General features: G+C 41.7%; 1 protein-coding gene across 1 annotated transcript in view; it reads right to left on the reverse strand.

Annotated features, from left to right (window-relative positions):
- Window positions 1–14,257, reverse strand: part of LOC132422659 (small proline-rich protein 2E-like) — a 39,134-nt gene extending 24,877 nt beyond the window's left edge. Inside the window, 1 exon segment of the mRNA XM_060007500.1 lies at window positions 14,223–14,257. The gene's annotated coding sequence lies outside the window, so the exon portion shown is untranslated.
- Between the last annotated feature and the right edge of the window lie 11,759 nt (window positions 14,258–26,016).

Below are 26,016 nucleotides of genomic sequence, written 5' to 3' on the forward strand. Positions count from 1 at the left end.
CAAAGTGCTTACTGTCCTAAAGACATTCTAAGTTCCTACAACAAATGTTAAAGGAAATTCTCTAGGCAAGATACACAACAGAAGGAAAAGACCTACAATAACAAACCTGAAAAAATTAAGAAAATGGGAATAGGAACATACATATCAATAATTACCTTAAATGTAAATGGATTAAATGCTCCCACCAAAAGACACAGACTGGCTGAATGGATAAAAAAACAAGACCCATATATATGCTATCTACAAGAGACACACTTCACACCTAGGGACACATACAGACTGAAAGTGAGGAGATGGAAAAAGGTATTCCATGCAAACGGAAATGAAAAGAAAGCTGGGGTAGCATTTCTCATATCAGACAAAATTGACTTTAAAATAAAGACTATTACAAGAGACAAAGAAGGACACTACATAATAATCAAGGGATCGACCCAAGAAGAAGATATAACAATTGTAAATAGTTATGCACCCGACATAGGAGCACCTCAATACATAAGGCAAATACTAACAGCCATAAAAGGCAAAATCGACAGTAACATAATCATAGTAGGGGACTTTAACATCCCACTTTCACCAATGGACAGATCATCAAAAATGAGAATAAATAAGGAAACACAAGCTTTAAATGATACATTAAACAAGATGGACTTAATTGATATTTATACGTCATTCCATCCAAAACCAACAAAATACACATTTTTCTCAAGTGCTCATGGAACATTCTCCAGGATACATCATATCTTGGGTCACAAATCAAGGCTTGGTAAATTTAAGAAAATTGAAATCGTATCAAGTACCTTTTCTGACCACAACGCTATGAGACTAGATATCAATTACAGTAAAAGATATGTAAAAAATATAAACACATGGAGGCTAAACAATACACTATTTAATAACAAACAGATCACTGAAGAAATCAAAGAGGAAATCAAAAAATACCTAAAAACAAATGACAATGACAACATGATGACCCAAAACCTATGGGATGCAGAAAAAGCAGTTCTAAAAGGGAAGTTTATAGCAATAAAACCCTACCTGAAGAAACAGGAAACATCTCAAGTGAACAATGTAACATTGCACCTAAAGCAATTAGAGAAAGAAGAACACAAAAACCCCAAAGTTAGCAGAATGAAAGAAATCATAAAGATCAGATCAGAAATAAATGAAAAAGAAATGAAGGAAACAATAGCAAAGATCAATAAAACTAAAAGCTGGTTCTTTGAGAAAATAAAGAAAATTGATAACCCATTAGCCACACTCATCAAGAAGAAAAGGGAGAAGACTCAAATCTATAGAATTAGAAATGAAAAAGGAGAAGTAACAACTGACACTGCAGAAATACAAAGGATCATGAGAGATTACTACAAGTACTTCTAAGCCAATAAAATGGACAATCTGGAAGAAATGGACACATTCTTAGAAATGCACAATGTGCCGAGACTAAACCAGGAAGAAATAGAAAATATGAACAGACCAATCACAAGCACTGAAATTAAAACTGTGATTAAAAGTCTTCCAACAAACAAAAGCTGAGGACCAGATGGCTTCACAGGCGAATTCTATCATACATTGAGAGAAGAGCTAACACCTATCCCTCTCAAACTCTTCCAAAATATAGCAGAGGGAGGAACACTCCCAAATCATTCTACAAGGCCAACATCACCCTGATATCAAAACCAGACAAGGATGTCACAAAGAAAGTAAACTACAGGCCAATATCACTGATGAACATAGATGCAAAAATCCTCAACAAAATACTAGCAAACAGAATCCAACAGCACATTAAAAGGATCATACACCATGATCAAGTGGGGTTTATTCAAGGAATGCAAGGACTCTTCAATATACACAAATCAAACAGCGTGATACACCATATTAACAAATTGAAGGAGAAAAAACATATGATCGTCTCAATAGATGCAGAGAAAGCTTTTGACAAAATTCAACACCCATTTATGATAAAAACCCAACAGAAAGTAGGCATACAGGGAACTTTCCTCAACATAATAAAGGACATATATGACAAATCCACAGTCAACATGATCCTCAAAGGTGAAAAAATGAAACCATTTCCACTAAGATCAGGAAGAAGACATGGTTGCCCATTCTCACCACTCTTATTCTACATAGTTTTGGAAGTTTTAGCCACAGCAATCAGAGAAGAAAAGGAAATAAAAGGAATCCAAATTGGAAAGGAAGAAGTAAAGCTGTCACTCTTTGCAGGTGACATGATACTAAACATAGAGAATCCTAAAGATGCTACCAGAAAACTACTAGAGCTAATCAATGAATTTCGTAAAGTAATAGGATACAAAATCAATGCACAGAATTCTCTGGCATACCTATACACTAATGATGAAAAATCTGAAAGTGAAATTAAGAAAACACTCCCACTTACCATTGCAACAAATAGAATAAAATATCTAGGAATAAACCTGCCTAAGTAAACAAAAGACCTGTATGCAGAAAATTATAAGACACAGATGAAAGAAATTAAAAATGATACAAATAGATGGAGAGATATACCATGTTCTTGGATTGGAAGAATCAACACTGTGAAAATGACTCTACTACCCAAAACAATCTACAGATTCAATGCAATCCCTATCACACTACCACTGGCATTTTTCACAGAACTAGAACAAAAAATTTCACAATTTGCATGGAAACACAAAAGACCCCGAATAGACAAAGCAAACTTGAGAACGAAAAACGGAGCTGGAGCAATCAGGCTCCCTGACTTTAGACTATACTACAAAGCTGGAATAATCAAGACAGTATGGTACTGGCACAAAAACAGAAATATAGATCAATGGAACAGGATAGAAAGCCCAGAGATAAACCCACGCACATATGGTCACCTTATCTTTGATAAAGGAGGCAAGAATATAGAGTGGAGAAAAGACAGCCTCTTCAATAAGTGGTGCTGGGAAAACTGGACAAGTACATGTAAAAGTATGAAATTAGAACAGTCCCTAACACCATACACAGAAATAAACTCAAAATGGATTAAAGACCTAAATGTAAGGCCAGTCACTATAAAACTCTTCGAGGAAATCATAGGCAGAATACTTTATGACATAAATCACAGTGAGATCCTTTTAACCCACCTCCTAGAGAAATGGAAATATAAACATAAATAAACAAATGGCACACCATGAAACTGTAAAGCTTTTGCACAAAAAAGACAACCATAAACAAGACCAAAAGACAACGCTCAGAATGGGAGAAAGTATTTGCAAATGAAGCAACGGACAAAGGATTAATCTCCAAAATTTACAAGCAGCTCATGCAGCTCAATAACAAAAAAACGAACAATCCAATCCAAAAATGGGCAGAAGACCTAAATAGACATTTCTCCAAAGAAGATATACAGATTCCCAACAAACACATGAAAAAATGCTCAACATCATTAATCATTAGAGAAATGCAAATCAAAACTACAATAAGGTATCACCTCACACCAGTCAGAATGGCCATCATGAAAAAATCTAGAAATAGTAAATGTTGGAGAGGGTGTGGAGAAAAGGGAACACTCTTGCACTGTTGGTGGGAATGTAAATTGATACAGCCACTATGGAGAACAGCATGGAGCTTCCTTAAAAAACTAAAAATAGAACTACCATATGACCCAGCAATCCCACTACTGGGCATATACCCTGAGAAAACCATAATTCAAAAAGAGTCATGTACCAAAATGTTCATTGCAGCTCTATTTACAATAGCCAGGACATGGAAGCAACCTAAGTGTCCATCGACAGATGAATGGATAAAGAAGATGTGGTACATATGTACAATGGAATATTACTCAGCCATAAAAAGAAACGATATTGAGTTATTTGTAGTGAGGTGGATGGACCTAGAGTCTGTCATACAGAGTGAAGTAAGTCAGAAAGCAAAAAACAGCGCTTCCCTGGTGGCACAGTGGTTGAGAATCTGCCTGCTAATGCAGGGGACAGGGATTCAAACAATGCTCTGGGAAGATCCCACATGCTGCGGAGCAACTAGCCCCATGAGCCACAACTACTGAGCCTGCACGTCTGAAGCCTTTGCTCCACAACAAGAGAGGCTGCGATAGTGAGAGGCCCTCGCACAGCGATGAAGAGCGGCACCCACTTGCCACAACTAGAGAAAGCCCTCGCACAGAAATGAAGACCCAACACAGCCAAAAGTAGATGTATAAATAAATAAATAAATAAGCGTAAAACAAAGACCGTATGCTAGCACATATATGCAGAACCAAAAAAAGAAAAATGTCATGAAGAACCTAGGGGTAAGATGGGAAGAAAGACACAGACCTAGTAGAGAATGGACTTGAGGATATGGGGAGGGGGAAGGGTAAGCTGTGACAAAGTGAGAGAGTGGTATGGACATATATACATTACCAAATATAAAATAGATAGCAAGTGGGAAGCAGCCGCATAGCACAGGGAGATCAGCTCGGTGGTTTGTGACCACCTAGAGGGGTGGGATGGGGGGGTGGGAGGGAGGGAGATGCAAGAGCGTAGAGGTATGGGAACATATGTATATGTATAACTGATTCGTTTTGTTGTGGAGCAGAAATTGACACACCGTTGTAGGGCAATTATACTCCAATAAAGATCTAAAAACAAAACAAAAAGGACAATAAACTTTCACTAGCTGAAACCATATAACCAATCTACAGATGAAGAAATAGCATGTTGCCAACATTCCAGTGACCCATCGTTTTGTGTCTCCTCCCAGACACTACCCACCCCTAAATAGCACCACTATCCTGACATCTAACACCACAGATCAGATTTTCTTATTTTGAAATTCATAAAAAGGAAATCATACAGGAGAAATTCTTTATTGCCTGGATTTTTCCTTCAAAATTGTGCTTATAAGATTCATTCATTTCCTAGTGTGTAATTGTGGATCGTAGTTGTAGTTCATTCTCATTTTATAGTCTTTCTTTCTCGGAATATACCACTATTTATGTATCCACTATACTGTTGGCAGGCATTTTAGCAGTTTTCGATTTAAAAAAATTTTAATGGTGCTACTGTGAACATTTGCATTCATATATTTTTGTTACTATATGTATATACCTCTGTTGGGTACATACCTAGGAGTATAATGACTGGATCAGAGGATAGAAAGTTCTGTTCTAGTGGATGCTGCTAATTTTTCCAAATTTTTAATACAATTTTTATTACCATCAGAAGTATATAAAAGTTTTAACTGTTCCACACACTAAGCAATCTTGGTGTTGTCTTTTTCACATTAGCCATTTCAGTGGTGATGTGGAGATAATACATTATGGTTTCAATTTTCATTTCTCTTGTGACTGTTGAGATTGAGCACTTTATTACATGTTTACTGGAAATTTAGAAATACCCTTCCGTAAACTACCTGTTAAATTTGTTTGGACATTTTTCTATTTTTGTTTCTTGTTTTCTTGTTGATCTGTAGGAGTGTGTGTGTGAGTGTGTTCTGGACACAAGTCCTTTGTGAGATATATGTATTGCAAATAGCTTCTCCATCTCTGTGGCTTGCACTTTTATAATCATAGTGGTGTCTTTTAACAACCAGAAGTTCTTAATTTTAATGAAATCTAATTGATCATTTACCCCTTATAATTATGTTTTTTAGTCACTGTTTGAGGAGTTCTTGCTATTGTCAGGATCATGAAGATATTCGCTCCCTTTTTTTAAGTTCTTTCATTTTACCATTAAAATGTAGATCTATAATCCACCCAGAACTAATTTTTTTTAAATATAAGGTAGGGGTCTGGGACTTCCCTGGTGGCACAGTGGTTAAGAATATGCCTGCCAGTGCAGGGGACATGGGTTCGATCCCTGGTCAGGGAAGATCCCACATGCCGCGGAGTAACTAAGCCCTCGAGCCACAACTACTGAGCCCATGCACCACAACTACTGAAGCCCGCACGCCTAGACCCCATGCTCCACAACAAGAGAAGCCACTGCAATGAGAAGCCTGCCCATCACAACAAAGAGTAGCCCCCTCTCGCCGCAACTAGAGAAAGTCTGCGTGCAGCAATGAAGACCAAACACAGCCAAAAATAAATAAAGTATAAATTTTTAAAAAAGATATAAGGTAGAGGTCAAGATATATTCACCCAAACTCCACTGCAGGAGCAAGTACATTTGAAGAAAATGCATTTATTCCTATATCCCTCTGCCTCACCACAAACTAAATCCTTCCAGAGGTAATAGAAATGTTTTCGGTTTTTTGTTTTCTTTTGTTTTGGTTTTTTTTTTTTTTGCGGTATGCGGGCCTTTCACTGTTGTGGCCTCTCCCTTTGTGGAGCACAGGCTCCGGACGGGCAGGCTCCGCGGCCATGGCTCACCGGCCCAGCCGCGCCGCGGCATGAGGGATCTTCCCGGACCGGGGCACGAACCCGTGTCCCCTGCATCGGCAGGCAGACTCTCAACCACTGTGCCACCAGGGAAGCCTAATAGAAATGTTTTTATTCACCCCAAAGCTACCAAACTAGAGTTTTGATTGCAAAGAGGGTATATGGCGAGTGTTTTCAAGAACTGAGTGAGACATCGTGACATCAGGAAAAGGTGGGAAAAACCCTCTGGTTTCTTCCTGCTAGACTGAGCCCAGGGTAAAAGGACCCCGCTCCAAGCTTCTTCAAGCCACTTGAGTCCCAGAGGCTGAGAACAGCCCAGAGAGGCAGGTGAGAGAAAGGAAGCCCCCAAGGAGGCCATCGATAGGTCCTCGTAGGAGAGAATAAGAAGGCTGAGTAGAGTTATGGTTGAGGTGGAATACAGAAAAAGAAAGACAGATGATCAGAAACAGCAATTGGAACAGATAAATAAAACAGACCAGAAACACCAGGTGCGAGAGACCTCAAGCAGGGAGAAGTGAGACGGAGTGCGATGCAGAAAGTCGGGGACTGAATCAGGTGTCAGTAAACTACAGCCCACCTGTTTTTGTAAACAACATTTTGTTGGAACACACTCATGCCCATCTGTTTACATATTGCCTATGCCTGCTTTTAGTTTTAATATTTTTTATCAAAGTATAGTTGATTTACAATGCTGTGTTAATTTCTGCTGTACAGCAAAGTGATTCAGTTATACATATGTATACATTCTTTTTCTTATATTCTTTTCCATTATGGTTTCTCATAGTATATTGAATACATTTTTCTGCATTATACAGTTGGACCTTGTTGTTTATCCATTCTACATGTAATAGCTTACATCTGCTAACCCCAACCTCTCACTCCACCCCTTCCCCAACCCCCTCCCCCTTGGCAACCACCAGTCTATTCTCTATGTCCCTGATTCTGTTTCTGTTATATAGATAGGTTCACTTGTGTCATGACTGGCCACGTCTCTGTTCTCTTGCTGGAGCTGACAGAAAGACAGAGAGGGACAATGCAGGGCCTGAGGAAAGAAGCAGAGACTGAGTGGGAGTCGTTGGGATGTCTAGAGAGTCGCTGAGCAGCAGACCTGTGGGGTCGCTGAACCAGAGACAACACAATAACTCAGGTAAAGAAACATGAAGGAAGTTCTCCTTGGGGTTTAGCCTCAGCTTGCTGGTGTGGTTATTTTTTCTATCGTTTAACTACCTTGCTAAATCAACCTCTGTACTTTCACTCAATAAACATTGATTAGAGCCAAGAAAGTGTCTGGAACTGATAAAACTTGGAGAAAAAGAGGAGACTGAGGTTTTCTGAAGAAGCCTTCTCAGTGGTCTGCTAGGAGGGCACAGATGCGTGCCACGTGGAGCATTAGCTTGCATCTGACAAGGCCGTACTTCAAAGCAGGGGGCACACTGGGGTGATGTACGGAACACACAGAAGGTGAACAGCAAAGTACAGTGGAGGATGACTCCTTGATTTCTTACCTGGACTCCATCCCTGGGTTCCTACGTGACACAGGCAAGAGCTTCCTTAGGAGCAAATCATATTCAATGATTATGGAACTTGGAGTCTAATCATAGTCCGTGAATATCCCAAATTTCATTTTCAGACCAACAACACAGTAGAGTCTCTCTTACTGCCATGAAAGTAAAATCAGGTCATAGCCCACTGAAAAATATACCTGAAGGGTAAGAAATTTTAAAAACCAAGACTAGGAGTAGAAGAGAGAGGAAAAAACTAATTTTTGCCTACAGTAGGATTGGAAAAGGTTGTGGGACTTCCCCAATCTCTACCCATTTCCCTTTCTCCTAGTGGACTGTAGGTTCCAGTGTTGTAGGTTCCATTCACTCTCCTAACTGGTTGATTTCAGATTCTGAAATAGGCCAAAGGCAAATTCTGGTTCTTCTTCTAAACATTATTATTAATCTCTTCTCCTGAGCCTAAATTTTTCTCAGGCTACCTCTGCTTTGTAGGTACACTGTGTTTTCTCCACAATTTCAAAAGATTGGAGTCTTTTTTTAAAAATCTTCATTTGAGTATAATTGCTTTACAATGGTGTGTTAGTTTCTGCTTTATAACAAAGTGAATCAGTTAAACATATACATATGTTCCCATATCTCTATGCTCTTGCATCTCCCTCCCTCCCACCCTCCCTATCCCACCCCTCTAGGTGGTCACAAACCACCGAGCTGATCTCCCTGTGCTATGCGGCTGCTTCCCACTTGCTATCTATTTTACGTTTGGTAGTGTATATGTGTCCATGCCACTCTCTCACTTTGTCACAGCTTACCCTTCCCCCTCCCCATATCCTCAAGTCCATTCTCTAGTAAGTCTGTGTCTTTATTCCCATCTTACCCCTAGGTTCTTCATGATGTTTTTTGTTTGTTTGCTTTTCTCTTAGATTCCATATATATGTGTTAGCATACGGTATTTGTCTTTCTCTTTCTGACTTACTTCACTCTGTATAACAGACTCTAGGTCCATCCACCTCATTACAAATATCTCAGTTTCATTTCCTTTTATGGCTGAGTAATATTCCATTGTATATATGTGCCACATCTTCTTTATCCATTCATCTGTTGATGGACACTTAGGTTGCTTCCATGTCCTGGCTATTGTAAATAGAGCTGCAATGAACATTCTGCTACATGACTCTTTTTGAATTATCATTTTCTCGGGGTATGTGCCCAGTAGTGCGATTGCTGGCTGATATGACAGTTCTATTTTAAGTTTTTAAAGGAACCTCCATACTGTTCTCCATATTGGATGTATCAATTTACATTCCCACCAACAGTGCAAGAGTGTTCCCTTTTCTCCACACCCTCTCCAGCACTTATTGTTTGTAGATTTTTTGATGATGGCCATTCTGACTGGTGTGAGATGATATCTCATTGTAGTTATGATATGCATTTCTCTAATGATTAATGATGTTGAGCATCCTTTCACGTGTTTGTTGGCAATCTGTATATCTTCTTTGGAGAAATGTTTATTTAGGTCTTCTGCCCATTTTTGGATTGGGTTGTTTGTTTTTTTGATATTGAGCTGCATGAGCTGATTGTATATTTTGGAGATTAATCCTTTGTCAGTTGCTTCATTTGCAAATACTTTCTCCCATTCTGAGGGTGCTCTTTTGGTCTTGTTTATGGTTTCCTTTGCGTGCAAAAGCATTTAAGTTTGATTAGGTCCCATTTCTTTATTTTTGTTTTTATTTCCATTTCTCTAGGAGGTGGGTCAAAAAGGATCTTGCTGTGATTTATGTCATAGTGTGTTCTGCCTATGTTTTCCTCTAAGAGTTTGGTAGTGTCTGGCATTACATTTAGGTCTGTAATCCACTTTGAGGGGTTTTTTTGTGTATAGTGTTAGGGACTGCTCTAATTTCATACTTTAATATGTACCTGTCCAGTTTTCCCAGCACCATTTATTGAAGAGGCTGTCTTTTCTCCACTGTATATTCTTGCCTCCTTTATCAAAGATAAGGTGTCCATATGTGCATGGATTTATCATGTGCGTGGATTTATCTCTGAGTTTCCTATCCTGTTCCATTGATCTATATTTCTGTTTTTGTGCCAGTTCCATAATTCCTTGATTACTGTAGCTTTGTAGTATAGTCTGAAGACAGGGAGCCTGATTCCTCCAGCTCCATTTTTTGTTCTTAAGATTGCTTTGGCTACTGGGGGTATTTTGTGTTTCCATACAAATTGAGAAATTTTTTCTTCTACTTCTGTGAAAATGCCAGTGACAGTTTGACAGGGATTGCTTTGAATCTGTAAATTGCTTTGGGTAGTAGAGTCATAATCACAATGTTGATTCTTCCAATCCAAGAACACAGTAAATCTCTCAATGTGTTTGTATCATCTTTAATTTCTTTCATCAGTGTCTTATAATTTTCTGCATACAGGTCTTTGTTTCCTTAGGTAAGTTTATCCTAGATATTTTATTCTTTTCATTGCAATGGTAAATGTGGGTGTTTTCTTAATTTCACTTTCAGATTTTTCATCATTAGTGTATAAGAATACCACATTTCTGTGCATTAATTTTGTATCCTGCTACCTTACCAAATTCATTGATTAGCTCTAGAAGTTTTCTGGTAGCATCTTTAGGATTCTCTATGTATATTATCATGTCATCTGCAAACAGTGACAGCTTTACTTCTTCTTTTCTGATTTGGATTCCTTTTATTTCTTTTTCTTCTCTGATTGCTGTGGCTAAAACTTCCAAAACTATGTAGAATAAGAGTGGTAAGAGTGGGCAACCTTGTCTTGTTCCTGATCTTAGTGGAAATGATTTCAGTTTTTCACCATTGAGGACGATGTTGGCTGTGGGTTTGTCATATATGGCCTTTATTATGTTGAGGAAAGTTCCCTCTATGCCTACTTTCTGCAGGGTTTTTATCATAAATCGGTGTTGAATTTTGTCAAAAGCTTTTTCTGCATCTATTGAGATGATCATATGGTTTTACTCCTTCAATCTGTTAATATGGTGTATCACCTTGATTGATTTGCATATATGAAGAGTCCTTGCATTCCTGTAATAAACCCCACTTGATCATGGTGTATGATCCTTTTAATGTGCGGTTGGATTCTGTTTGCTAGTATTTTGTTGAGGATTTTTGCATCTATGTTCATCAGTAATATTGGCCTGTAGTTTTCTTTCTTTGTGACATCCTTGTCTGGTTTTGGTATCAGGGTGATGGTGGCCTCGTAGAATGATTTGGGAGGGTTCCTCCCTCTGCTATATTTTGGAAGAGTTAGAGAAGGATAGGTGTTAGCTCTTCTAAATGTTTGATAGAATTCGCCTGTGAAGCCATCTGGCCGTGGGTTTTTGTTTGTTGGGAGATTTTTAATCACAGTTTCAATTTCAGTGCTTGTGATTGGTCTGCTCATATTTTCTATTTCTACCTGGTTCAGTCTCTCAATGTTGTGCATTTCTAAGAATGTGTTCATTACTTCCAGGTTATCCATTTTATTGGCATAGAGTGGCTTGTAGTAATCTCTCATGATCCTTTGTATTTCTGCAGTGTCAGTTTTTACTTCTCCTTTTTCATTTCTAATTCTATTGATTTGAGTCTGCTCCCTTTTTTTCTTGATGAGTCTAGCTAATGTTTCATCAATTTTGTTTATCTTCTCAAAGAACCAGCTTTTAGTTTTATTGACCTTTGCTATTGTTTCCTTCAGTTCTTTTTCACTTACTTCTGATCTGAACTTTATGATTTCTTTCCTTCTGCTAATTGCTTTAGGGGTAAGGTTAGGTTGTTTATTTGAGATGTTTCTTGTTTCTTAACGTAGGATTTTATTGGTATAAACTTCCCCTGTAGAACTGCTTTTGCTACATCCCATAGGTTATCAGTCGTCGTGTATTCATTCTTATTTGTTTCTAGGTATTTTTTTATTTCCTCTTTGATTTCTTCAGTGACCTCTTGATTATTAAGTAGTGCATTGTTTAGCCTCCATGTGCGTGTATTTTTTACATAATTTTTCCTGTAATTGATACCTAGTCTCATACCGTTGTGGTCGGAAAAGGTACTTGATACAATTTCAGTTTTCTTAAATTTACCAAGGCTTGATTTGTGACCCAAGATATGATGTATCCTGGAGAATGTTCCATGACACTTGAGGAAAATGTGTATTCTGTAGTTTTGGGATGATTTGTCCTATAAATATCAATTAAGTCCATCTTGTTTAATGTATCATTTAAAGCTTGTGTTTTCTTATTTATTTTCATTTTGGATGATCTGTCCATTGGTGAAAGTCAGTGTTAACATCCCCTATGATTGTGTTACTGTCGATCTCCCATTTTATGGCTGTTAGTATTTGCCTTATGCACTGTGGTGCTCCTATGTTGGGTGCATAAATATTTACAATTGTTATATCTTCTTCTAGCATTGATCCCTTGATCATTATGTAGTTTCCTTCTTTGTCTCTTGTAATAGTCTTTATTTTAATGTCAATTTTTTCTGATATGAGAATTGCTACCCCAGCTTTCTTTTGATTTTCATTTGCATGGAATATCTTTTTCCAACCCCTCACTTTCAGTCTGTATGTGTCCCTAGGTCTGAAGTGGGTCTCTTGTAGAGAGCATAAACACCGGTTTTGTTTTTGTATCCATTCAGCCAGTCTTTTGGTTGGAGCATTTAATCCATTTACATTTAAGGTAATTATCGATATGTATATTCCTATTCCCATTTTCTAAATTGTTTTAGGATTGTTATTGTAGGTCTTTCCTTCTGTTGTGTATCTTGCCTAGAGAACTTCCTTTAGCATTTGTTGTAAAGCTGGTTTCATGGTGCTGAATTCTCTTAGCTTTGGCTTGTCTGTAAAGGTTTTAATTTCTCCATCAAATCTGAATGAGATCCTTGCTGGGTAGAGTAATCTTGGTTGTAGGTTTTTCTCCTTCATCACTTTAAATATGTCCTGCCCCTCCCTTCTGGCTTGCAGAGTTTCTGCTGAAAAAGCAGCTGTTAACCTTATGGGGATTCCCTTGTTTGTTATTTGTTGTTTTTCCCTTACTGCTTTTAATATGTTTTCTTTGTATTTAATTTTTGATAGTTTGATTAATATGTGTCTTGGCATGTTTCTCCTTGGATTTATCCTCTATGGGACTCTCTGTGCTTCCTGGACTTGAATAACTATTTCCTTTCCCATATTAGGGAAGTTTTCAACTATAATCTCTTCAAATATTTTCTCAGTCCCTTTCTTTTTCTCTTCTTCTTCTTGGACCCCTATAATTCGAATGTTGGTGCGTTTAGTGTTGTCCCAGAAGTCTCTGAGACTGTCCTCAATTCTTTTCATTCTTTTTTCTTTATTCTGCCCTTCAGTAGTTATTTCCACTATTTTATCTTCCAGGTCACTTATCCGTTCTTTTGCCTCAGTTATTTAACTATTGATCCCTTCTAGAGAATTTTAAATTTCATGTATTTTATTGTTCATCATTGTTTGTTTGCTCTTTAGTTCTTCTAGGTCCTTGTTAAACGTTTCTTGTATTTTCTCTATTCTATTTCCAAGACTTTGGATCACCTTTACTATCATTATTCTGAATTCTTTTTCAGGTAGACTGCCTATTTCCTCTTCATTTATTAGTTCTGGTGGGTTTTTACCTGGATTCCTCATCTGCTGTGTTTTTTTCTGTCTTCTCATTTTGCTTAACTTACTGTGTTTGGGGTCTCCTTTTTGCAGGCTGCAGGTTCGTAGTTACCGTTGTTTTTGGTGTCTGTCCCCAGTGGCTAAAGTTTGTTCAGTGGGTTGCGTAGGCTTGCTGTTGGAGGGGACTAGTGCCTGTGTTCTGGTGGTTGATGCTGGATCTTGTCTTTCTGGTGGGCAGGTCCACGTCTGGTGGTGTGTTTTGGGGTGTCTGCGGCCTTATTATGATTTTAGGCAGCCTCTCTGGTAATGGATGTGGCTGTGTTCCTGTCTTGCTAGTTGTTTGGCATAGGGTCCAGCACTGTAGCTTGCTGGTCGTTGAATGGAGTCTTGGCATTGAGATGGAGATCTCTGGCAGATTTTCGCCATTTGATATTACATGGAGCTTTGAGGTCTCTTGTGGACCAGTATCCTGAAGTTGGCTCTCCCACCTCAGAGGCACAGCCCTGATGCCTGGTTGCAGCAACAAGAGCCTTTCATCCACATGGCTCAAATTAAAAGGGAGAAAAATTAGAAAGAAAGAAGATAAAAGAAAATAAAATAAAAAGTTATTAAAATTAAAAATAATTATTAAGTAAAAAAATTTCTTAAGTGAAAAAGAAAAAAACAGATGTACAGATCCCTAGGACAAATGGTAAAAGTAAAGCTATACAGACAAAATCACACACAGAAGCATACACATACACACTCACAAAAATAGAAAAAGGGGGCAAAAATTATACCTTTGCTTCCAAAGTCCACCTCCTCAATTTGGGATGGTACGTTGTCTATTCACATATTCCACAGATGCAGGGTACATCAAGTTGATTGTGGAGATTTAATCCGCTTCTCCTGAGGCCGCTGGGAGAAATTTCCCTTTCTCTTCTTTGTTCGTACAGCTCTGGGGGTTCAGCTTTGGATTTGGACACGCCTCTGCATGTAGGTAGCCTGAGGTCGTCTGTTCTTTGCTCAGACAGGACGGGGTTAAAGGAGCAGCTGATTCGGGGGCTCTGGCTCACTCAGGCGGGGAGGAGGGAGGGGTACGGATGCGGGGCAAGCCTGCTGCGGCAAAGGTCAGCATGACGTTGCAGCAGCCTGAGGCACGCCGTGCGTTCTCCCGGGGAAGTTGTCTCTAGATCCCGGGACCCTGGCAGTGGTGGGCTGCACAGGCTCCCAGGAGGGGAGGTGGGGATAGTGACCTGTGTTTGCACACAGGCTTCTTGGTGGCTGCAGCAGCAGCCTTAGTGTCCCATGCCCATCTGTGGGGTCAGCGCTGATAGCCACGGCTCACGCCCATCTCTGGAGATCCTTTAAGTGGCACTCTTAATCCCCTCTCCTCACGCACCAGGAAACAAAGAGGCAGGAAAAAGTCTCTTGCCTCTTCGGCAGCTCCAGACTTTTTACCGGACTTCCTCCCGGCTAGCTGTGGTGCACTAACCCCTTCAGGCTGTGTTCCCACAGCCAACACCAGTCCTCTCCCTGTGCTCCAACCAAACCCCAAGCCTCAGCTCCCCACCCCGCCACCCCGGTGGGCGAGGAGACAAGCCTCTCGGGCTGGTGAGTGCCTGTCGGCACCATTCTTCTGTGCGGGAATCTCTCCGCTTTGCCCTCCGCACCCCTGTTGCTGCGCTCTCCTCCATGTCTCTGAAGCTTCCCCTTCTGCCGCCCACAGTCTCCGCCCGCGAAGGGGCTTCCTAGTGTGTGGAAACCTTTCCTCCTTCACAGCTCCCTCCCAGAGGTGCAGGTCCCATCCCTATCCTTTTGTCTCTGTTTTTTCTTTTTTGTTTTGCTGTACCCAGGTTCTTGGGGAGTTTCTTGCCTATTGGGAGGTCTGAGGTCTTCTGCCAGCATTCAATAGGTGTTCTATAGGAGCTGTTCCACATGTGGATGTATTTCTGATGTATTTGTGGAGAGGAAGGTGATATCTGCGTCTTACTCTTCTGCCATCTTGAAGCTCCTCCAGTATTTGTTTTACTCTTTCTGACTTACTGCACTCTGTATGACAGACTCTAGGTCCATCCACCTCACTACAAATAACTCAATTTCGTTTCTTTTTATGGCTGAGTAATATTCTATTGTATATATGTGCCACATCTTCTTTATCCATTCATCTGTTGATGGACACTTAGGTTTGAGTCTTTTTTAAAATATTAGCAGGCAGGGACTTCCCTTGTGGCTCAGCAGTTAAGAATCTGCCTGCCAATACGGGTGACGTGGGTTAGATCCCTGGTCTAGGAAGATCCCACATGCCACAGAGCAACAAAGCCTGTGCGCCACAACTACTGAAGTCCATGCACCTAGAGCCCATGCTCCACAATAAGAGAAGCCACACAGTGAGAAGCCCATGCACCACAAGGAAGAGTAGCCCTCACTCGTCGCAACTAAAGAAAGCCTGTGTGCAACAACAGAGACCTAATGGAGAAATACATAAATAAATAAAATTTATTAAAAATAATATTAGCAGGCAGGATATCTTAAATAAATTTTAGCTAAAACTATTGGCCTGTAAGTAAAGACCTCCATTCATTCACTTCCTTGCCCAAACCATGGAGGTGTTTCACCAACTGGGAACTAGTAATATCAAAAGATCAGAGACTCCTGGGCTATGCCTAGGTAAGGAGCGCAAGGTGAGTGCCTTTTTTTGAAGAAGACTAGGATGAGATTTATGTTTCTTTATGTTGAGTTATTGGGCATAAGAAACCTTCTCCTGGCCCCCTGTCCAGTCTCAGAATCCTTCATGGTGAAGTGAAAAAAAGGATGCATTGTCCATCCATGAAGATAGTTGGAGAATGGAAGACTGACTAAACTTCTATGAGAGGATCAACACATAAGACAGTTTGAGAAAGAGACAGAATCCCCTCTCAATCATCCCTGGAGGATTTCTGTGACCCAACCACCCCTACCCAGTTGGGCTTCCTATGCATGTTAATCATTAGCCTTTGAGTAAAACATGATCCTCCATCACGTGAGTGGACCTCACCCTATCAGCTGAATGCCTGAATAGAAAAAAAAAAAGACTGACCTCTCCCAAGGGAATTCTATGACAAGGCTGCCTGTGTGCTCAAACTGCAAATCTTCCTGGGTCTCCAGGCTGCCTGCCTGTTCTGCAGATTTTGGACGTGCCAGCCTCCATGATCACATGAGCCAATTTCTTAAAAATATATATATTTGCATCCTGTCTGTTCTATTTCTCTGGACATTCCTACCTAATACATTTGTTCAAAATACAAGGTGGAGAGGCAGATGTTTGTCAAGGGGTTTAAAGGGAACCTTGGTCATGGCACAAAAGTAGAGAGTTGAAGAAACTGAATGATGTGGCCCAACCTCCCAGACCCCGCCCCCATTATGGCCCTTCACCTTCGGTTTTCACAGTCAGTTGACTGCTCTGTTGAAGCATGAGGAGAAGATGGTGAACTGACAAGCACATGAAACATCTGTCTCATACTGAGCTCTCTTTCCTGCAGAGAAGGAAATGCCATTACATACCGGGTAGTGACAAAGTAGGATTTTCTGTACAAAGAAGGAGTTTGGCAAGTGCTTCAGGAACTGGGGAACTACACCTGGAGCCAGGAAGGCAGGAGGGTATTCCAGGTATTGTACCAGCTTAGGCTTAATCCACAATAAAAGGGGTGGGGCTGGAGTCTCCTCAGGTGGATTTATCCTCACAGGTCAGGTTCACTTGGATTTGCAGGTGAGTGAATGGCTTTGCTGGATGTGAAGAACATTACATGCTGGCCCAGGCTCCCTCTGGGGTTGCAGAGAGGGGATGACCAAGAGTGACACCCTCAGGGCAGAGAGAGGGGTTTATCGCGGAAAGAAACTCCTACAGTCCTTACTTAGTAGCTGCTGCAAGTGCAGGGTCCTGTGATGTGGCAGATGTGTCAGAACATCTGATGGGAAGGTTGCCTCTGAGGGTGGATGGTAGAGCTGTGGTGATTTCATTGAGAAAGTGCCAGTAAAAACAAAACTACCTCCTCCTTCTTACAGATTCTTTTCAAATAAGAACGATGTCTTAGCAGCAGTGGCAACAATGCAAAGTCCCCTGCCAGCCCCCTCCCCAGGTTCCTGAGCCCTGCCTTCCCAAGATGTCCCCTCCACCTCCCAGCCAGCAGAAGTGTCCCCCTGTGAAGTGCACTTCCTGCCAGTAGGAATACCTGCCAAAGCAGAAGTGACACCTCTGAAGCCACCCTCCACCACCTGATCATGAAGACACTGCATCCCTTGCCCAGTGCCATCCCCTCACCTCCAGCAACATCAGGGAACACAAACAGCTGAGAAGATGCTGCCTCTCTTCAGACTCAAGGAGAAAGATATCATCATAGTGTATTGGGTTTTCCTCTCCAAATTCACTCCTCCCAGCTCTTCTCCCAGGAGACTGCATGGTGTAGACAGAAGTTCCATGTTCTCAAACTTTTCCCCACCCTCATCCAACAGATGTGCTGCCCTGTGCAGCATTCCCCATGCCAGCAGGAATACACACCAAAGCCACCCTCCCCAAACGGATCATGAAGTAGCTGGATTATCTTCCCTATCACCATGGATTCTATTTTTATCCAAAAACATGAACTACATTCAGCCCCAAAAGAGTCTACTTCCTCCAAACTCAAGGTGGATCATGAAACTCCACAGTTAACCCAAACAGACAGCCAAGGGTGGTCGGATGTGACATATTCTCCGGGAGCTCCTTGGAACCTGTGCAGACATGTGGTTCTCTAGTACTATAACCTTAGCTGGCAAAACAAGGCCATTCTCCCACCACTATGCCCTCTACCCACAATGCTCTTGGTCTATCCCTGATAACTTTCACCTCTGAAGGCCAAAGAAGAGTCCCACATTAACTTTTCTTCTGATTTCAGAAAGAAAAACAGGATTCTCCTAAATGATCTTAAAGTCATATGAGAATCCACTCTCCTCTCCATGCCACAAAGAAGTAGTTGAAGCCAACTGCCTTCCCCAATGTGCCCTCCCCCATCTCTTATTGCTAGTTAGACCCTTCCCAGGACTGACACCGGCTCCGCAGCCCCCATTCCTACTGACTCATGACCAGTCTTTCTGTCTAATCCATTAAAAATATTGTCACTGAAGAAGTCAGAAAGCCAAAACAGTACCACATGATATCACTTCTATGTGGAATCTAAAACATGACACAAATGAACCTATCTATGAAACAGAAACAGAAAATCAGGGACGTAGAATAGACTGGTAGTTGCCAAGGGGAAGTGGGGTAGGAGAGGGTAGGGTTGAGAGTTTGGGATCAACAGATACAAACTGTTGTATATAGAATGGTGTATATAGAATGGATAAACAACGAGGTCCTACTGTATAGCACAGGGAACTATATTCAATATCCTGTGATAAACCATAATGGAAAAGAACATGAAAAAGAATGTATATATATGTATAACTGAGTCACTTTCCTGTACAGCAGTAATTAACACAATATTGTAATTCAACTGTACTTCAATTTAAAAAATAAATTTAAAAAAAAAACAAATTTTTTTTTACATATTGTCACTGAAGCATCTTGATTTTTGCTCAGTTAATGCCCAGACCACCATGGGTGTAGACAAGTAAGTCTGGGGGTCCAGATTCTTCATTGAAGCCTCCAGAAGGAACACAGCCCTGCCAACACCTTGATTTTAGACTTCTGACCTCTAAAACTCTAAGAGAATAAAATCTTGTTGTTTCAAACCAAGTTTGTGGTAATCTGTTATACCAAATAGGAAACCAAAAAGACCTCATTCCCTCTGCTTAAAATTCCCAAAGAAGACATGAGGTGGGAGGACTAGGCAGGAGGAGGGGCATAAAGGGCACTTAGTCCATCAACCCTGGAGCCCCTGGACTGGGCCCAGTAGCATGCTGGAAATGATACCCAGGAAAGCTGACTGTTCAATATTCAGAAACTTAGCAAGCCAGGTGTTAAAACATTGGTAGCTTGAAATTGTTCATAGTGGGAGGATTTTGAAAAACAGCAAATGTTACATACAAATCAGGGCTTTCCCACCCCTCCCTTCAGCAGGTTTACCAGACACCATTGGTTAGACCCAGCCTGGGAGACCGACAAATTCAGCAGTTCTTTGACATGAACGGCCTATGGGAGAGGGCCAGGTGTCAGGGAAATGTCAGTGCCCTCTATGGACTGAGAACTTCAGTCTTACAACTGGAAGGAACTAAATCATGCCAATGACAGGGTGAGCTTGGAAGAGGACCCCAAGCTCCAGAAAGGCACACAGGAGCCAACACATTGGTTACAGCCTTGTGAGACCCTGAGCAGAGGGCCCAGCTAAGCCATGCCCAGACCCTGAACTCATGGAAACAATGAGATAATAAACACCTATTGTTTAAGCTGCTAAATTGTGTGACTTGTTATGCAGCAACACAAAACTAATACAGATTCCATAAACAGTTCCTTACCCTCCCAAATATTCTCTTCTTCAGGTTAGCCATCCCTAGTAACCCTGTTTTTTAAACATTTTTTGCATGGCCCAATTTCCTGGTTCTGCCCCATCTTCATCTCTTTCATTTTGAGTCCAGAATGACAATATTCCTCTTCCTGTAAGGAGTCCACAAAAAAAAAGTGGACCTGACAGGACAAACACAATGATAAGCACCTCCAAGGATGAACACAGGATCCACACTCTGAATTGGATTTTTGGTAGTTGTGACTATGGTGGTTCCTGTGTTTGTGGCCAAATCCAATGGAAAGATGGTAATCACAGAGGGTAAAGAAACATGTGAGCAGACAAGGTGCCACCCTCTTCCTCTCTGGATGCTTGGGCTTAGTCTCCTTCGTGGATATTGTTTAAATGGTGAGTTCCTAGCCTACAAATGAAGGACTCCTCTTTCTTGCAGGGTTGCCTTAGAACTGAAAGAGAGGTCTTATCACTGTAGCAACAAAGGAAAGCCCTCCACCCACCCTTTTCCCAGGTCCCTGAGCCCAGCCCACCCTCCCCAGCCAGCATGGATGCCCCAAGTGCAGTGCCCACAGAGCCAGCAGGAATGCCCACTGAGGAAGATATGGTAGCATCTGAAGACAACACCCTCCAAATCCAGACGAGGCTCACCTCCTGCATCTCTTTCCCCAACTCCATACCAGAAGCACCCCCTGACCCCACAAAATTCCAACACTCATGAGCTCCAAACCTGCACAGTCCACTGGCTTTCCACTGGTGGTTGAGTGACTCTTCCCAGATCCTTCCTAGGAAACAACAGGGATTAAACAAAAGTACTCTCGGCATCATCCCAGGAGCCAGATGTGCACTTCCTTCCTCTCCTCCTGTCCTCTGATCAGGAAGGACTGGCTCTCCCCACTGCTGTCCCAACCCGTGCTGCCTCCTGGTGGTAGAAGGAGATCATTAAGAAAATGAGTTCTATGTTTCCTCCATTTTATTAAAAAATATGAAGAACTTGTAAAGCAAATCTGGTTCAGGAATTGACAAGAACTGTCTTAAATCATCTGAAAATCCCCCCAGATTTTCCTGACTTTGCAGTCCCACATTTAGCGAAGGAAACTCATCCTGTCTTTTATTCCATGCCCAGAGATTGAACCTGCAGGGGGCACTCACAGCACACAGAGGAGTTTTCTCTTCATCTCCCCATTAAAACATCTGTCCCAATGAGACCCAAATTATCCCCACTTGCAGGGAGCTGGGAAGGCGATAGAGCCACGGGAGCACACAGGAAACAGAAGCTGGTTGGAGGGCCTTAGGAAGAGCCCTGAGGAGTATTCAGGTCACAGTGGAGGGAGCTGGAGGTTTCCCTCAAGAGAATTACTCCCATCTACCCACTATTTCACAGCCCACATGCCTTCCAATTCTACCCAATCCCGTGTCCTCCCATTACTCCTGAAGAAGACCTCACCAGGCAGGGGATTTTTGTGTGTATTGAGGGGTTGGGGGGAGGTTCAGGGCAAGGGAGACACCAGCTGCAGGGAAGAGATGATTGAGACTTAAGGCTGGAGCCTGATATGTGAGCATCTCTGCGTGGACCCCTCAACAAGATGGGGCTTTGTCCTGGAGCAATCTGGATGGTCTGGGATATCCAGCGCATAAGGCCCTATGGTGCCTACCTCCTGGGGTCTCTGGGACTGATACAGCTATATTGATCTTGGAAGCCGACATTTAGAGACAGATCTCCTCATTACAATCTCCACCCACATGAAGCTGGATCTTCCTCCTCTGACAGAGAGTTCACTTCAGTCTTAACTCCCCTGCTAGATTTTGTCTTGTATGTCCTTTCATTTATTCTCCAAACATTCATTGAGTGTCTATTATATACCAGCCCTGAGCCAGCAGTAAAATAAAAAGAATAACAAGACAGCCCTTCCATGAAGCAGGGCATTCTGTGAGTCAGGAGACAGAAATATACATAGCCATTATCTCCCAGCAGAACAGGTGAGGACCTCAAGCTTTTGGGAGTGCACTGGGGAAGTCACTATACTCTCATGACTATAGTGGGGGGTGGGGGAGGACAGGGAGGTCTGCATGGAAGGTAAGGTTTTCAAGATGAGTCCAGAGGTGACAAAAAAATAAATATTAACCAGACAAGAAGGGGGAGGACATTCCAGTTTGAGAGAAGAGCAGTGGCAAAACTATCGAAATAATGTAACTGCATCTCTTCACCAACAATAAGCATTGTTTACTGAGTGACTAAGATTTGCTGGGCCTTGCACTAGGGGTACAGATATAAAAATAAGTGGTTGGGCTTCCCTGGTGGCGCAGTAGTTGAGAGTCCGCCTGCCGGTGCAGGGGACACGGGTTCGTGCCCTGGTCCAGGGGTGTCCCACAAGCCGCGGAGCAGCTGGGCCCGTGAGCCATGGCCGCTGGGCCTGTGCGTCCGGAGCCTGTGCGTCTGGAGCCTGTGCTCCGCGGCAGGAGAGGCCACAGCGGTGAGAGGCTCGCGTACCACAAAGAAATAAAAAAATAAAATAAATAAATAAGTGGTTCCTGAACTCTGGACTAGCCCATCATTTGAGGGGAATTGGGAAATAAATAATTACAAAATACAGAGGGAATTCCCTGGCAGTCCAGTGGTTAGAACTCCACACTTCCACTGCCAAGTGGAAGGTTCAATCCCTGGTCACAGAACTAAGATCCCACAAGCCATGCAGCACAGCCAAAAAATAAATGAATAAATAACTACAAAATAGAGGGATAAAATCTCATCATGAGCTTGGCTCAGGCAACTAACAGCCTGGGAGAGTCAGGTAAATCACACTCTGTGAGTTCAAGGTTGGAGGAGGGCAGAGGGAGGAGATGACTGGAAGAGAAAAAGCAGAGTCAGAAAGGTCCAACACATTTGGGGAACCGCAAGCAGTTTAGCTCCAGAATCTATGGTAAGTATAAAAGACTGAGCTGAAAGAATCTTGCAGACACAACTGACAATCTGGGACCTCATCTTGAATTCAGTTGTAAAATTAGACTTTGGTTTTATAAAATTCACTGTGACAGTGCTGTAGAGTATGAATTTGAGGTGGGCACTCTGGGAGACCTGTGACAATGACAACCTCGGTGAAGGCAACAGCAGTGACTGTGAGGGTGATGGGGGACTGACTCGAGAGAGATATTCACTGGGGCTCCCAAACACTGGCCTGGGTCAGGAACCTGTGGTTTTGGAAATAGAACTGGCAGATCCCAGTGGCACATTTTGTGTAAGGTTGAGTGGGAGGCAAGAGGCTGGGATGACCCCAAGTTTCTGGCTTAGAGGTCTTGGTGAATAGGGATGCTATTCACAGAGTTGGAGCACACAAGAGGAGCATGTTAGAAAAGATGCAGAAGGTGATGAATTCTGATTTTATGACAGCAGTTGGAAGCACCACAGTACATCCAATGCATGTTAACATTTGGACCTGGAGAAGAGGGAAGACTGAGGTTTTGGAATTCTTTGAGGTAGAGGTGGTAGTTATAGCAATGGTGGGAAATGAGATCAACAGCAAATATGTAAAGTGAAAGGAGCCAGGTGACATTGAAAGGATTCAGCAGAGGAAGAACAGGTTGTGGAGGAGGGTAGAAGAGGCCAGAGAAATGGGACACCATCCAGGTAATAGAGGAATCCAAGGGGAGAGGGGTAAAAAGGAGGACAACAGTATCAAATACTGCAGTAAAGACAAATTGGATAAGTACCGAACCGTGTCCACGAGGACATCATGGAACTTCCCTCACCTAATTCATAATGAAGAAGCAAAACTACATAAACATCAGGAGAAAATCACCAATGGTAATTGATGCACAGTGAAAGGGGAGGATTGTGAGTGTTTCACACGGGCCACAGAGGAAGAGCTGGATATCCAGGCTGTGGAAAATCCCATACAAGAGGGCTACCTGCAGGTAAAATCCCATCAGAGATAATCTGGAGAACTGCCCAATGCCCAGGTGCTGCAGGAGCAGGTCGCTGGTATGTTTGCCAATATTGAAGGATGCTGCAATCAAAACCCCAACAAGGTGAGGGTCAGAAGGGGCTGAAGAACATATTCAAGTTTCCCACCACAGAAAAGTTCAGCTTTAACCACCTGCCAAACCTAGACAGCCCCTATGTCAGTGCAGAACAGTATCAGTCAGGTAAGAACCTTCCTCTCTCTCCTCTCTTCTCCCTTTGCAGGCCCTCCCCCCAAAACCAGAGGCAGTCAGGTGAGTGAGGAAGAGGAGACACTCCAAATAGCACATAGAGAAGATGCTCTCCTTTCTGGTCCCAAGTGGGAAACAGAAGGAAATATAATATTCTAGGAAACACACCTTCTGATTATTGAAATAAGATTGTTTATGAAAACAGGAACTGGAGAACTCCTTTTTTTTTTAACATCTTCATTGGAGTATAATTGATTTACATTGTTGTGTTAGTTGCTGCTGTACAACAAAGTGAATCAGCTATATGTATACATATATCACCATATCCCCTCCCTCTTGTGTCTCCCTCCCACCCTCCCTATCCCACCCCTCTAGGTGGTCACAAAGCACTGAGCTGATCTCCCTGTGCTATGTGGCTGCTTCCCACTAGCCATCTATTTTACATTTGGTAGTGTATATATGTCCATGCCACTCTCTGACTTCATCCCAGCTTGCCCTTCCCCTTCCAATGTCTTCAAGTCCTTTCTCTAGTAGATCTGCGTCTTTATTCCTGTCCTGCCCCTACGTTCTTCAGAACCCTTTTTTCTTTTTTTTACATTCCATATATATGTGTTAGCATACAGTATTTGTTTTTCTCTTTCTGACTTACTTCACTCTGTATGATAGGCTCTAAGTCCATCCACCTCACTACAAATAACTCAATTACATTTCTTTTTCTAGCTGAGTAATATTCCATTGTATATATGTCTCACATCTTCTTTATCCATTCATTTCTTAATGGGCACTTAGGTTGCTTGCATGTCCTGACCATTGTAAATAGTGCTGCAATGAACATTGTGGTACATGACTCCTTTTGAATTATGGTTTTGTCAGGGCATATGCCCAGTAGTGGTATTGCTGAGTCATATGGTAGTTCTATTTTTAGTTTTTTATGGAACCTCCATACTGTTCTCCATAGTGGCTGTATCAATTCACATTCCCACCAACAGTGCAAGAGAGTTCCCTTTTCTCCACACCCTCTCCAGCATTTATTGTTTGTAGATTTTTGATGATGGCCATCCTGAACCGTGTGAGGTGATACCTTATTGTAGTTTTGTTTTGCATTTCTGTAATGATTAGTGATGTTAAGCATCCTTTCATGTGTTTGCTGGCAATCTGTATATCTTCTTTGGAGAAATGTCTATTTAGGTCTTCTGCCCATCTTTGGATTGGGTTGTTTGGGGTTTTTTTGATATTGACCGGCATGAGCTGCTTGTATTTTTTGGAGATTAATTTAATCCTTTGTCCATTGCTTCATTTGCAAATATTTCCCCCATTCTGAGGGTTGTCTTTTCATCTTGCTTATGGTTTCCCTTGCTGTTCAAAAGCTTTCAAGTTTCCTTAGGTCCCATTTGTTTATTTTTGGGTTTTTTTTCCCCTTACTCTAGGAGGTGGGTCTAAAAGGATCCTGCTGTGATTTATGTCATAGAGTGTTCTGCCTATGTTTTCCTCTAAGAGTTTTTTGGGACTGGCCTTACATTTAGGTCTTAACTCATTTTGAATTTATTTTTGTGTATGGTGTTAGGTAGTGTTCTAATTTCAATCTTTTACATGTAGTTGTTCACTTTGCCCAGCACCACTTATTGAAGAGGCTGTCCTTTCTCCATTGGATATTCTTGCCTCCTTTATTAAAGATAAGGTGACCGTGTGTGCGTGGGTTTATCTCTGGGCTTTCTATCCTGTTCCATTGATCTATATTTCTGTTTTTGTGCCAGTACCATACTGTCTTGATTACTGTAGGTTTGTAGTATAGTCTGAAGACAGGGAGACTGATTCCTCCAGATCCGATTTTCTTTCTCAAGATTGCTTTAGCTATTCAGGGTCTTTTGTGCTTCCATAAAAATTGTGCAATTTTTTGTTCTACTTCTGTGAAAACTGCCATTGGTAATTTGATAGAGATTGCATTGAATCTGTAGATTGCTTTGGGTGGTAGAGT

The sequence above is a fragment of the Delphinus delphis genome, chromosome 1, assembly GCF_949987515.2.
Source record: "Delphinus delphis chromosome 1, mDelDel1.2, whole genome shotgun sequence".
Taxonomy (NCBI): domain Eukaryota; kingdom Metazoa; phylum Chordata; class Mammalia; order Artiodactyla; family Delphinidae; genus Delphinus; species Delphinus delphis.